Source organism: Jaculus jaculus, chromosome 13 (assembly GCF_020740685.1).
Source record: "Jaculus jaculus isolate mJacJac1 chromosome 13, mJacJac1.mat.Y.cur, whole genome shotgun sequence".
Taxonomy (NCBI): Eukaryota; Metazoa; Chordata; class Mammalia; order Rodentia; family Dipodidae; genus Jaculus; species Jaculus jaculus.
In genome coordinates, this window is record NC_059114.1 from 72,727,029 (window position 1) to 72,740,447 (window position 13,419).

Sequence of the window (13,419 nt, forward strand, 5' to 3'; positions counted from 1 at the left end):
GCCCAGTCCTCAGCAGCTTTGTGGGGAGGAGAACCAGCCTTTCTCCTTTGGGGAGTCCCGAACCTCCTGCTGCTAGCCTGCGGGCGCCGAGGTGCAGGGCAGCACCAAGAAGAGAGGGGACTGGGGATAATGGTCTGATCATGCGCAGAGCAGTGCCGAGCACTTGAGCTCCTTGGTGGGAGGGAAACGCAGGAGAGGGCTGAGTCTCCTCAGGCCTTAGGACATGTGAAAGCCACCTGGCTTGCTTGACTCAGGGAAGATGCTCAGTGCTCCACGCCTTATATTCCTGTCAGAAGCAGCTGTCTGCACCCTCCCATTTGCTTCTCTTCCTTGCACAAGGAGTGACACAGCCACTTTCTGTAACGGCAGAAAATGGGATAGACCTGGGCTGAAGGCAATGTCACTCTTGGTCAAAGTCTCGGTGCAGCATGGGATTGTGCCTCCACCAAGATTTTGGGTCCGCTGCTTCCTAGCAAGAAGTAAGTGCCGTCCATGACTCACCCCAAGTTTGCTGCTTTGGGCTGTTGACACACCATTTTCCAGAATCCCGGGCTTCTTATTTGAATCCAGTCATGCTCTCGTTATGTTTTCCCTCCCTGTTTCCTTTTTCCTTCCTTTCAGAGATACTTATTATTTAGGCACTGGCTATGAGCATGTGCCGGCATAGATCCCCACAGGGTTAGCAGGGAAGATGAGCAGGATATAGTGTTTATTTTTTATTTAAGAGAAGAGGGGGAGAGAGAAAGTTGGTGAGGTGAGGCCTCAGCCACTGCAATCGAACTCCAGATGCTTGCGCCACCCAGTGGTCGTGTGTGACCTTGCGCTGCCTCACCTTTCTGTGTCTGGCTTACATGGGATCCAGAGAGTCAAACATGAGTCCTTAGGCTTCACAGGCAAGTGCCTTAGTTGCTAAGCTAACTCTTCAGCCCTAAAGTGTTTATGATAAAATAAAATATGCCACACCTAGATCAGTATAGGAAACAAACAATGACTTTAAGAAATTGTTTAAGTTTACCGGGCTTGGTGGTACATGCCTTTAATCCCAGCATTTGGGAGGCAGAAGTAGGAGGATTTCCATGAGTTCAAGGGTATCCTGAGATGACAGAATGAATTCCATGTCACCTTGGGCAAGACCCTACCTCAAAAATAAAAAACAATACCAAAAATATCAATTATAAAATATCAAGTTCTGTAGCCCTGAGGTATTTATAGGAGACAAGGAGGGAAAAATGAGGCTGGCAAAAAAGCTAGGGGCTAAGCTCTCAACATGGAAGCAGACCTAATATGAACCCAACATGGCTCAGGGAAATTTGCAGAAGAGGGGGTAGAAAGAATGTCAGAGCCACATGTTGGGTCATGACACACAGAGATATTTCCTCCTACCCCAAACTAAAGGCTAACCCCACAATGCAGGACCCATATACTCCAGCAAGGAGGGTCCCTGTGGAGGGGGGTAGGACAGGGAGGAGGCTAACAATGGTACCAACTTGACTGTATTCACTGACTACAAAAAAAACATAAAAAGGAAACCTAGGGGCTAGGTTTTATAATTATGCTATGGAGTACATACTTAGTCCCAAGGACCACCAGAAACGGTGAGAAGACAGACCATGTTGATATTCGTTGAGTAGTCAGCATGCTGTTTTTGTACATCAATTCTTACACTATTCATTGGCATTAGGTATTATTTATCTCTCATACTCTCCATCAGAGTATATGTTACTTATTAGCTTTTTTTTATAGACAAGAAAACCTAGGTTTAGGGAATATATCGAACAAGATCCAGCCAGGGCAAGAGAACCAACCCTTCTAAGCATTTAAATCCAAAAAAAAATGGACTTCAGGGAATCGGTTATACAGATGAGAGTCATATGAACCCAGACAGCAATGGCAAGGCAACCTAGAGACGGGCCCCAGCAGGAGCACAGGGGAGGGCTGGCTATTGGAGCCTGTGGTCCAGTTACCTGGTGGAAGGTGAGGCAACGCAAGGCCCTCAGGGAACAGCCGAGAACATGCTCCACCAAGTCTACCTTCTACCATCCGGGATTTTCTGAATGCCATCGGTGTCCCTATGGGCTGAATCCTCTTGGAAGCCAGGGGAGTGGGGAGTGTCTGAGACACAGGGGAAAGGAGGGAGGAGCATGTGTTCCTGAAGTCCCAGAGGGGATCAGATGACATGCCAACAGGAAGAAAAGGTGAGCAAGGCTTAGGCCCTCACAACTTAATTACCAACATACGTGAGTAGAGTCAAGGGACCGTACAAATGATCCTGAAACTCGCCCAGCACCCCAGGCTATCATCCCTCAGGCCAGAGGGACAGGCGAAAGCTTACTCCAGGAGGAGGGGCTTCTTCTGCAGAGCATGTCACCTGAAGAAGGTATATTTTTATAAAAGGACACAGCTGAAACCTCATAAGGGTTGCTTAGAGAATATTTTTTATTGCTGTGATGAGAATTGAACAAAAATGCACACTTTGAGCATTTCTTTCCTTTAGTTCTTTTTTTCTTTTTAATTTTTTCTTTGAGGTGGTGTCTTATTCTAGCCCAGACTGACCTGGAATTCACTATGTAATCTCGGGGTGGCCTTGAACTCATGGCGACTTCGTAGCTTTACCTCTCTCTCCCTTTTTTAAAAAAATGTAGTTCAGGCTGGCCTCAAACTCACTATATAGCTGAGGCTGACCTTGAACTCTTGACCCTCCCGCCAAGTGTTGTGATTACTGGCATGTGCACCGTCACACCAGGCTCTTCTTTTTTCCCCTTTCATCAGCTGGAGCTGTGCACTGGCCAAACATAAAAAGAGCCCTCTGTCCATGGTAACTTTGTCATTGCTGTTTTAGTGACAAGAAACCAAAACGTGCAGGAGTTTTGGTCACTTTTCCAAGGCCATACATCTAATTTATGCAATTGGAAAATAGATAGATACATCTCACCCTGTTTGTTAACCTCTATCCTAGACTCTTCCTTTGTGAGAATATTTCTAATTCTAATATTTCAAATTTAACTCATTACCCAGTCAAATTTGCATAGATGTCCAGAACCTTCTACATCTGATGATTACTTCATGTTGTCCAGGTCCTGCAGCTTCAACGTGACCTTGACTTTTTCCTAATTTGTTAATTGAACATGTACTCACTACTTAATAGCACTTATATTACTAACTTTTTTGTGTGTAAACAGATTGGCTTTTCTTTCTTTTTTAAAAAAATTTTTGGTTTATTTTTATTTATTTATTTGAGAGCAACAGACAGAGAAAGAGGCAGAGAGAGAGAGAGAATGGGCGTGCCAGGGCTTCCAGTCACTGCAGACGAGTTCCAGATGTGTGCCCCCTCCCCTTGTGCATCTGGCTAACTTGGGTCCTGGGGAATCGAGCCTCGAACCAGGGTCCTTAGGCTTCACAGGCAAGTGCTTTACCGCTAAGCCATCTCTCTAGCCCACTTTCTTAAAATATTTTATTTATTTGATAGAGGGAGAGAGGAAAGAGCAGGTGAAAGAGAAAAGGCACACCAGGTTCTCCAGCCACTACAAATAAGCTCCAGATGTGCTCCCTTGTGCATCTGGCTTACGTGGGTCCTGGGGAATTGAACCTAGGTCCTTAGGCTTAGCAGGCAGGTGCCTTAACTGCTAAGCCATACCTCTAGGCCCAGATTGGCTTTCTTATAGGAACATAGATTGTGCTATGTACAAATCATAAGCTTCTCAGGTACCCAGTCAAGGGAGGTAGTAATAGAAAAGTATTTTACTTTCATATATTGTGTATATGCTGGCTAAGACTAGCAAGTAGCGAACTTGACCTTAAGAAAAAATTCCAGGGGCTGGGGAGATGCTTAGTGGGTAAAAGCACTGGCTGCAGAAGCAGGAAGACCCGAGTCCAATCACATAAAGAGCCAGGCATGGCCAGCCACGCTTGTTGTCCCCAGTGCTAAGGAGGGCAGAGCTAGGAAGACCAGTGGGGCTTGCTACCAAAACATGTTGAGTTCCAGGTTCGGTGAGAGACCCTTTCTCATGAGAGACCATGGAAAAGCATGAGAGAAACACCCCCAATGTCTTTCTATGGCCACTGCATATGTGCATACAACACACACACACACACTACACATACACCAAAAAAAATCCCAGTAACAAAAACTTACATATTTGAAGGTATTTGTTGTATTATTTGTAATAGTGAATTGTTAGAGGCAGCACAAATAGCCAATGACATGAGAACGGCAACGTTTAGTGGCTTTCACCAAATAGTAGATGAGGAGAGCTTTGGTGTCATGTAGCTGATTTCTGCTTAGAGTGTAATTTTGGAAGAAGCTGGTAGGAGATGCCTTTTTTTTTTCTGGTATAAAAGAACAAAGAGTTAAGACATATTTCTCATATTTTAGCCCCAGGTGTGTGTGTGTGTGGTGGGGGGGGAGGGATTAGGCAAGCTTCCTTGTCATAAGAAGGCCCAGCCCGACCAATGGGCATCCCAGGGAAGTGAAGAGGTAGTTTGGGTAACTCTGCCAGGGCTGAAGAAGAAGGGCTTTTCCTCAGGTTGTTTTAGATATATATATATTTTTTAATTATTTATTTATTTACTTGAGAGCGACAGACACAGAGAGAAAGACAGATAGAGGGAGAGAGAGAGAGAATGGGCGCGCCAGGGCTTCCAGCCTCTGCAAACGAACTCCAGACGCGTGCGCCCCCTTGTGCATCTGGCTAACGTGGGACCTGGGGAACCGAGCCTCGAACCGGGGTCCTTAGGCTTCACAGGCAAGCGCTTAACCTCTAAGCCATCTCTCCAGCCCTAGATATATCTTTTAACCAACAGATTGGCAAGACTTTGAGGATGAAGAAAAAGAATGTGACTGAAGAAACAGAAGGATTCTTGGCTTGTAGAGAAAACAAGAGTCCTGTGACTCACATATGCGCTAGTGAGCCATCCTGGGGTAGGAGGCGGAGGCCAAGGCCATGAGCCTCAGTGTCCCACCTCTGTATGTTCCACAGCATGGTAGTTCTCTAACTGTAACTGGCAGACCCTTGGGGGATCTCTGAGACCCTTTGTTGTACGCAGGGACATATACCTGACCAGAAACAACTTATGGGGGAGGGTTTATTTTGGCTTGTAAACTTGAGAGGAAGCTCCATGATGGCAGGGAAGAGTGTGCCATGAGCAGAGGGTGGACATCACCTCTGCCACAGTAGGTGGTAACAGCAGCTGGAGATGGAGGCAAGCTACCTGTAAGCTAGGGGGCTAATGAACCTCATTGTCCACCCGCAGGGGCACACCTCCAACACGGCTCCGCCTCCCAAATTGTCATCAGCTGTGGAGCAAGCATTCCGACAGAGGACACCTGATTCAGACCACCACACCCTCTAACAGGTTTACAAGGTGTGGTAGTTTGCATAGATGACCCCCCTCCCCTATATATTCAGGAGTTTATTAAAGATTGTAGTTTAGATCTGCAGCCGTCTGGCTGGAGGAGGAGTCCCTGTGGGTGGATCCTAGCGTCCAGCCCTAAGGCAGATCTGAATTCCAACCAAAGACACGCAAAGTGTGCTTGAGGGATGACTCGGTGATTAAGGCATTGGCCTGCAAAGCCAAAGGGCCCAGGTTCGATTCCTCAGGACCCCTGTTAGCCAGATGCACAAGGGGTGCACACGTCTGGAGTTTGCAGTGGCTGGAGGCCCTGGCACACCCATTCTCTCTCTCTCTCTCTCTCTCTCTCTCTCTCTTTCTCTCTCTCTCTCCCTTTCTCTGTGCCTGAGTTCTGCCTGGGGTTCCTGAAGTGTGCTTGCTGAGGGTGGTCATGTGTTCGTGATGGCTTTTTCTCTCTGTGCTTAGCCCTGTGGAAGGGGACCAACATCTTCTGCCATGATGGAATGTCCCCTACTTCAGTAAATCCCTTCCTCCCATAACTGTGCTGTTTGCAACAGAATAGGTCAAACTGTTTTCTTAGTACTACCACAGTGCTATTTTCATTTTTTTCTGTGTGGTGCAAAGGCAACAATGGATGCGTCTGGCCCACCTCCCCGAACCAAGGCTGTGGCTTCATACCTCGATTCAGTTTGGTGGTAAAACTTGAATTTTTTTTTCTTCCCACACAATGACATTCTTTAAAAACAACAACAACAAAAACTGTGATGTTCATGTTTTGGTAGTTCCATGGAATAAAATGGCAAGTATGCACAAAGAATTTGTGTCTTAAAATTGGGTATATTGACTGGCATAAGGAAAAACAATTGTTCTATTATTTGACCTACTAACTTAACTAACCACATTTTTCATAAAGTTCATTTTTATTTGACCAATGATTGACAACTTATGGCTACTCAGATTGGAATATTTGGCAGACATTTTCCAAACCCAATACAAAAATAGTCTCACTTCTTGGAAAATAAATGGTATCATGTATTCCCAATGATGGAACTCATCCTCCCCCCTCACCTTACTGGGAATCAAAAACTGCTGTGGAAGTGCCCTATCACTGAGTTATACCCACAGCCTAAAATTCAAGGTTCAAAAACAAAAAGCAAAATTTTGGAAAAAATCTGAGTTTTTGTCATGAACTTATGTATCTCCTAATACCTAAACAACTTTCTGCTCAGCTTGGTCATGACATGAATAAACATGGGTTTGATTTTGTATTTTATATTTTAAGTGTTGTTATTTTTTTAAGCTCGTGTGTGTGTGTTTTCGTATGTGTGTGGTTACACTGGTGTGCATGGAGACCATTGGGCGACATGAGGTTTTTGTTGCAGTCAGCTCCACGCTGCTGGGATGAACTTCCAAACTGGGCACAGTTTATGGGAGGAAGGAATTTATTGACGCTTACAGATCCAGGGGAAGTTCCATAATGTCAGGAGAAGCTGGCCCCCATTCACGGGTCCACGCAGAGAGAAATACCACCACCAGCACCACAGGCAAGCGTGCTCCAGGAACCCAGCAGGGCTCAAGAACTCTGCATACCTTTAGGCTGGAATTCAGATCCACCCCTAAACACACCTTATGGTGGACCCTACGATCCATCCACAGCAATACTCCCTCAGTCAGGTGATTGGAGACCTAAGCTGCAAGTTTTTTTTTTAAAAATTATTTATTTATTTATTTGAGAGCGACAGACACAGAGAGAAAGACAGATAGAGGGAGAGAGAGAGAATGGGTGCGCTAGGGCTTCCAGCCTCTGCAAACGAACTCCAGACGCGTGCGCCCCCTTGTGCATCTAGCTAACGTGGGACCTGGGGAACCGAGCCTCGAACCGGGGTCCTTAGGCTTCACAGGCAAGCGCTTAACTGCTAAGCCATCTCTCCAGCCCAGCTGCAAGTTTTAAAAAACTCCCAAATCTATTTGGGGACATTGAACCTACCACAGGTGTCTTCCTCAACCACTGTCCTTACTTATTGAGAGCCTAACAATAACTATGTGGGTTCTGGGTATCTGAACTTAGGTCCTCATACCTTCATGACAGAACTTTACTGACTGACCCATCTTCCCATCCCATATTTTCTTTTTTTTTTTTCTTTGAGGTAGGGTTACACTCCAGCCTCAGGCTGACTTGGAATTCACTCTGTAGTCTAAGGGTGGCCTTGAACTCATCGTGATCCTCCTACCTCTGCCTCCCAAGTGCCATCCCATATTTTTGGATTTCATAATGAGGAATGTTGACAGTCGTTAGCACTTCACGTCCTTCCTATACAGTGAGATTAAATTTGCATCGGACCTAAACTTATGCTATGCAGTTTACACCATCTGCTGACACTTATGATACGATATAAACATTATATAAGTAGTTGTTACCCTTTGTTGTTTAGGGAACATGACGAAAACGTCCTTGCACGTTTAGTGGTGATATAATCATTTTCGTCATGTGAGTCGCTGATCGGGACGTTGGGAGATGGAAGGCTGACGCAGCTCTGTGCGAGACTACATTTTCTACACACACTTCAACCAGAGCAACGCGTCACAACAAATTGAGTACAGAAGCAGACATGGGATCCCAGATGTCTTTTATTAAGCTGACCTTTGAAACTCGCAAAAATGCAAAATAATGTCGGTGTTATCACTCAGTGTTCCTTTGCTTTGGAAAGCACGCTACTATTTCATAGGACTGTGTTGTGCTAACATATAATATGACTTCTTTCATTCGAAGTGAATGTATAAATCATTTTCAAAAGTTCAGTTCCAATGTACAAGCCAGTAAATTTTGATCATACAACCCACATAAAATAAAGCTCTTTTAGCCCTTCAATAAACTCGAAACAAGTGAAAAAGCCCAGGACAAAGAATGACGAACTGCTGAGCTAGTCACATGGCCACGAGGGGCCGGAGCAGTGGCAAGCGCCAGCAGCCCTGGTGGGTCAGGGGTTTTCTTTCATCTGCCACCTCGTCTTTCAATGGAGGATAATACAGATCTTGTTATTGTTATTTAAAATTTTATATTTATTTGACAGAGAAAGAGGGCATGAAAGAGAAAGTGAGAGAGAGAGAGAGGGAGAGGGAGAGAGAGAGAGAGAGGGCCTCCAGCCATTGCAAATGAACTCCAGACACATGCGCCCCCTTGTGCATCTGGCTTACGTGGTTTCCTGGGGAGTCAAACCAGGGTCCTTTGGCTTTGCAGGCAAATGCCTTAACCACTAAGCTATCCCTTCAGCCCAATACAGGCCTTATTAACTAGACTCAGGCAGTTTTAAAAACATCCCCTTTATACAAAAAAAAAAAAACAATATTTATGTGACCATAATGATGTGATACTGCACGCTCACAGGCTAGCGGGATGGGGTTTGATGAGTTTTCTTTGATGTTTTTATAATAATGTTTTAACAATTCAAAAAGTTGAGTTAAAAACACTCATACAGACAACTTCATTTTCCCAAGCAGTTCGAAAGCACAAGTTCTTGGGCTGGAGAGATAGCTTAGTGGTTAAGGCGCATGCCTGCGAAGCCTAAGGACCCAGGTTCAATTCTCCAGGTCCCACGTTAGCCAGCTACACATCGTGGCGCACGCATCTGGAGTTCGTTTGCAGTGGCTACAGGCCCTGGTGCGCCCATTCTCTGTCTCTTTCCCTCCATCCCTGTGTCTCTAATAAATAAATAAATAAAAACAATAATTCTTTTTAAAAAAGTTCAAGTTTTCCAGCCATTTGTTTCATACCACCATGTTGCTTGTTTGGTTAATAGGCCCTCAGGTTCTTTTGCAACAAGAAAACCTCCAGCCATGTGAGATGGTTTATGTGGGCTATGGGTGTCTCCTAAGACTACTGGAGGAGGTATGAAATTTGTGCAGAAGAAGCCAAGCCTTGAGTGTTGTGAATGTCAGCTACTGAGCTGGAAGCAGTTAGCGCCTGGCTTTGTTTACCCCGCCCAGACAAACTGCTCCATGTGGCTTGGAGGAGAGAATTGGGTCACTTCCTATATAGAGAGGTGAGAAAACTTACCATGAAGGTGTCTGAGTAAAATTTCCAGCGAATGCTGTTTTCTTTTGTTTTCCCCCCACAATGTAAAGACGGGATGAGTACGTAACACAGTAGAGCACCCGGACAGTGGCTGGCTGCCGCAGTAACTCAAGTATTTCATTCTTTCATTCAACAGCAGGATCTGGGAATGCAGGAGGGGACACAACAGTCAGTATCCTCATCCTCCTACCCTAGTGGGGTGCCCTGGTCCATTTTGTGCTATTGCTATAACCGCGTAATTTATATTGGGTGACCCTCCTTTTGAAATCAAGGTCTCACCCTGAGGTCTAGCTGTTCCTGCCTCAGCTTCTAGTGTGTACTGCCAGCATGCACAGCCGCACAGGGAGATCACTTACAAGGTTAGAAGGTTTATTTGGCTCTTGATTCTGATAAGTGGAGGATGCTATCATCGTGGGCACAAGCCTTCTGTCTGTGTCAAAACCAGAGAAGGAGAAGGAAACTGTTGACTGCGTACAAAAGATGCCAAAGCATGGGGTGGCCTGCTGTTACACCAACCTAGCCTTCGAAGAATTCATCTAGTCACAGGAGACCTGACTCCACCCCGTGGAGGCATCATTGATCTATTCATGAGCGCAGAGTCCCTCAATCTAACTACGTCCCCCTCGGCCTCACCCCTTACACGCTCCCCACTTCAAGACTGCCCAGCGTTGGAGACAAAACTTCTGGTGCAGGAGCATTTGGGGGAGGCACCCTGAAACCATGTCTGAAGCATAGCAATGGGGGGGACAGAAAAATCCCTAAAATAATTAAGCGAAATGTATACGTGATCAAGAATCATAAAGCAGGAATGGGGTGAGGAGGTGAGTGTGCAGAAGCCTCACGGGAAAGGTGAAATTTGAACGAGGCATTCTTCTCCTTTTATTGTATAAAGTCCAGGAAAAGTACAATGAATGCGACCTGTCCTCCCATTTCTGGAGAGGACCACCATGAACCCTTTGCTGGGACAGTTTTACAATGTGCACTCTGTGTACATGTGGAAGTCTGCCTCCCTCACTTTGTGGCCAGCCTGAGGCCCTTCCCATGCCACTGTCTAGGACTCACGATCACTTCTGCTGTGTGCAGAAGGAGAGGAAGCTGTGTGTCTTAGCCAGCTTTTCATTACTGTCATGGACTCCTTGAATCTGGACAACTTTATTACAAAAAGAGGATCATTCACTTCAGCATTCTGGAGCCTCAAGGGCAGGCATCTGATGAGCTTCTGGCTAGCAGAGTCCTAAAGGAATGCAGATCACAGGCTGGAGAGATGGCTTAATGGTTAAGCGCTTGCCTGTGAAGCCTAAGGACCCTGGTTTGAGGCTCGATTCCCCAGGACCCACAAAAGCCAGTTGTACAAGGTGGGGCATGCATCTGGAGTTCGTTTGCAGTGGCTGGAGGCCCTGATGTACCCATTCTCTCTCTCTTTCTCTGTCTGTTGTTCTCAAAAAAAAAAATAATAATAAGGAATGCAGATCATCACATGATAAGAGACAGAGTGCATATATGTCCCTTCTGGTCATTTTTATTTTATTTTTTTTTTCGAGGAAAGGTCTCACTCTAGCTCAGGCTGATCTGGAATTCACTCTGTAGTTTCAGGCTGGCCTTGAACTCACACCGATCCTCCTACATCTGTCTCCGAGTGCTGGGATTAAAGGTGTGCGTCATCACACCTGGCCATTTTCATTCTTATGGACATGGGGTTTTCCACCTTGATAACTTCATTTAATCTAGACTGCACCTCCAAAGTCCTCATCTGTAACCATTATAGCTGATTGGTTCCAAGTTCTTAACACCTCACAATGGGAGTTAAACTCCAACACATAAGCCCTTGATGGTGGTGGGAGGTGGGGGACACTCAAACCATACCTAAACCCTAACAGTATATAGCATAGTAGGAAAGCCTGGGGTCTCATCCCAGTCCTGCTTCTGATGTACGCTCTCCTTGTTCCGACTTCTTTTTTTGTTTGTTTGTTTTTTGTTTTCTAAGGTAGGGTCTCACTCTAGCTCGGGCTGACCTGGAATTCACTATGTATTCTCAGGCTGGCCTCGAACTCTTGGCGATCCTCCTACCTCTGCCTCCCAAGTGCTGGGATTAAAGGCGTGCGCCACCACGCCTGGCTTTTGTTCCAACTTCTTCATCCCTAAAGTAAGGACAAAGCACTTAAGTCATAGTGTATGCGGGAGGTGAGGGAGATTATTCATGACACATACCACACTCTGAATCCTTGGCATGTAGCGAACATGTACTAGGAGTTGGGTCAATCGGCAGCATCCCTTTACAAGGCTGTGTTATCGCTGGGGTGGCCCGAGATAAGAGGAAAGGGCTGGGGCAGGTCGAGGAGGACCTTATGGCTCTGGGAAAGTTCGTGTTCAATTGCAGACACAGTGGAGAGCCTTGGCGGGCTTTAAACAAGCAAGCTGCCTGCTGGGATTTGACAGCTGTGTGGGGGATGGACCATAATGAATGCTGAGCGGTGAACCCAGCATAAGGCTGTTTGGGCGACTGAGCAGGGATCGTGTGTGGAAGTAGAGGCAGCAGTGAAGGAGATTGGAAGCAGCCTGCCACGGGCTGTGCTCTGAGATGAATCTGCTGGTGTTTCTCCGTGGGGCTCTGAGTGGAAGAGCCGGGTGGCCGTGGCTCTAGAACAGAGGTCCTTCGGTGTATGAGGATGCCCGGGGGCAGGTGGATCGAGGCTCCTTTTGCTCAGTGCTGTAACCCTTGCCTGCTGTTGTTGATAAGCCCTTGCTTTAGACAGTGCACACAGCTATCTCACTCTCGGCTCTCTTTTCTTGATGATTTTCTCTCGGGAGGATTTCCTGATTCTCCCTCAAATCCTCTTACCCACAACAATTTACCTCCTCTGCCTGAGCGTGGCCCACTTTCCCAGGCCAAATTTCATATTGCCTCCTTCGTGAATCTCTTTCACAGACGGATTTCACACCGACCGTACACATCACCCATTCGGTTCTTAGTAGCCATGAGCCTTTTTCATTTAAAGTTTCACTGGCTTTCTTCCACTTTTCCAGAACCCTTCCTGATAGGACCTCAAAGGTGAAGGCAGTATCTGTCATGGGGTTGTGTATTTGGGGAACTCATGAGGAATCTTGGGGAACTAAAATGAGCTCTTAGGGTAGAAGAGGTCACACAGGACAGCCAACCCTCCCTTCACTCCATTGAAGCTTAGGGCTTGCTTGGCACAACAGGCTACCCATTTATTCTTAATTCTACCCACTGTGCCAGACCCATATCCAAGGGGTCAATTATTGTCTGAACTTATTTTTGCTGAATGATTTGACTCTGTTTCTCTGGTGTATAAGCTATGCAGAGGATACGGCTAAGGGGCAGCCCTTTGGGTAATGGGCTAACTCTCCTCATTTTCCCACGGGCTTTGAAGTTCCGTCATCAGCCAGCAATCTGACTGTATAAAATGTTCAGGTTTCTCACTTTAATTGGCTCCAGTGGCTGCCCCTGCCTATTGGTAAAGTGATATAGCCATTTCTTGGTACCCATGGGGGATTGGTTCCAGCACCCCATATAGATGACAAAAAAAAAATATCCACGGGTTCTCATCTCTCACATAAAATGGCATAGTATTCACGTCCAGCTTACACAAAATCTCCCATACACTGTAAGTCACCTCTAGGTTACTTATAATGTTTAATGCATTATCCAAACATTTGCATGAAGTAAACAGTTATACAGCAATCATTTGGTGAAAATGACAAGAAGACAATCTGTCCATGTTCTGTGTAGATGAACATCTCCCCCAATTTATTTATTTTGTGCGTGTGCATGTGTGATGTGGGGTGTGTGTGTGTGTGATGTGCACACGCATGTGCAGATATACATGCCTTATGCACAAGTGCGTGGAGACCAGAGGAGAATGTCGAGTGACTCCCTCCATCTCGCATCTGCTGTTTCCTTGAGACAGAGTCTCTTACTGATTCTGGAGCCTGCTTTTTCCACAAGCTTCAGCAGTTCTAGAGTCTCTTCTTCCCAC